Here is a 1959-nt window from a genome sequence, read left to right as displayed (position 1 = left end):
ATATTAAATAATTTTTCTACAACTATATAATAATTTGTATATTAAATTACATGTGATTGTGTTTCCATTCTCATAATTGCTAATAAGAACTAAAGTTTCATACCGCTGAATCTCATAGAAATTATTGCATGTAATTCCCGGGTATCATCTAGTATTAGTAACAGGTAAATCTTGTTGTCTTTGTTTTTGGTAACACCAATCCGATCACTGTACGTCTTGATCATGTATTAACTAATTTATATCAATGAAACGTGGTTGATCCATCAATTCCTGGTCCAGTTCAATAATTTATGAAAGGACCTGGTCATGTGTTCTTAGGAGTACTAGTGAAGAAACTAGATGTGGGAAACATCATGTGGCTTGCCATGCTCCATAATTCAAAGGATGAGCAACGCGTGGTTGCGATGGCGTAGCACGCACCTACCTCGACGACTTTTCTCCACCGATTTTCCATGCAGAAGTTCTATAAATGATGGCATTTGTCGCCCTTATCCGACACCATAGCACTAGCCGGACCGATGAAGTCCACCACCACACTGAGAGCCCGAAGGGTGGCGGTCATCCTGGCCATAGTTCTTGCGGCAGCGCTCGCCATGGCCGTAAACGCACAACGGTGTGGCTCGCAGGCTGGCAGCGGGGCGTGTGCAAACTGCCTCAGCTGCAGCCGCTTCGGATACTGCAGCAGCGGCGATGGCTGCCAGAGCCAGTGCAGCGGCTGCGGTACCGGCGACCCAGGCGTGTCGTCCATCGTCAACACAAGCAGAAATTTTAGTTATGCTACTTTTGTTTTGTAAATCGCAGTAAATAAAAACCTGTAAAATGAACAGAAGCAACACAAATTGTGAAGTACAACAGAACCAAGCCACCAATTTCCAAGTGATCTTGCCTGACCAATGCCAACTATTATTACAAATAATCGGAACGTTGAGATAAGGAGTAGTTTAACTACCAAATTATACTGCTAAGTTTTATTTTGTTCCATACAGTGTGCCAATTCACATGGACCAAGCTTATATGTGGTACTTCCAACCCACAAACTAAACAAATTTCTTAGTTCAGATCATACTTTTATTTAGGAAGAGGCTAGCACGGCTCTTAAGAACCATAACCAATGTTGCTTTGGTTTTACAACTTTCATTGCTTCTAACTTTCAAATCTAACTGTTGTTACACACATGTTTGCTGTATAGATGCACCCTTAAAAAAATCCTGCATTTACTTTCTCAAATAGAATTGCATTTTCTTGGTTGTCAAAATAGGGTGAGCGGCAACTTTCTTGTCAACATGATGGCCTCTTGAAAATAATTGAGACCTGTCCATCACTTATCTGTGAACTACTTTTCAGTGTCTTCTATCAATGATGAGTGGGCTACTTTTTTCTTATAGATCGCCTTCCCATTGGCATTAACTTGTATGGCACAGATTCCCTTCCCAATACACTCGTAATGCATAGATAGTCCCTCCTAATCATTTTGAGTTGGTTGTTTGTCAAGATTCAGACCGAATTTCCGACATCAGACACATATTTTATTAGATCGGAGGTAAAATACATATGGAACTAAATAATTAGCAGTTTCATTTTGATATATGGTGCGAAAACACCTATTTTTCAGGAATCTAGCTTCATGTAAGCATGCAGAGTTGATTTTTTACTTCCAATTGAACAATTACAGAAAAATCAATCCTCTCCTATGCTTTATTGTTAGGTAAATATATAATAAAATAATAATATAATAGTTAGGTATAGGTATAGATATAGATATAGATGTTTACGTGTGCATGGGTGTAAAGCGACTTTTTGCTTAGACCATGACCAAATCAGGCTGGTTCAGCGGTTGCAACGCCACAAACCACACATGCTCGATGCTACGATCAGTGGCGGAGACAAGGGGGGGCGAGCAGGGGCCTGGCCCCCCCTATCGATCGACCAGACACAAAGTACGACGTGTTGATTAGCGAT

Source organism: Triticum aestivum, chromosome 2A (assembly GCF_018294505.1).
Source record: "Triticum aestivum cultivar Chinese Spring chromosome 2A, IWGSC CS RefSeq v2.1, whole genome shotgun sequence".
Lineage (NCBI taxonomy): Eukaryota > Viridiplantae > Streptophyta > Magnoliopsida > Poales > Poaceae > Triticum > Triticum aestivum.
This window is presented reverse-complemented; position numbering follows the sequence as displayed.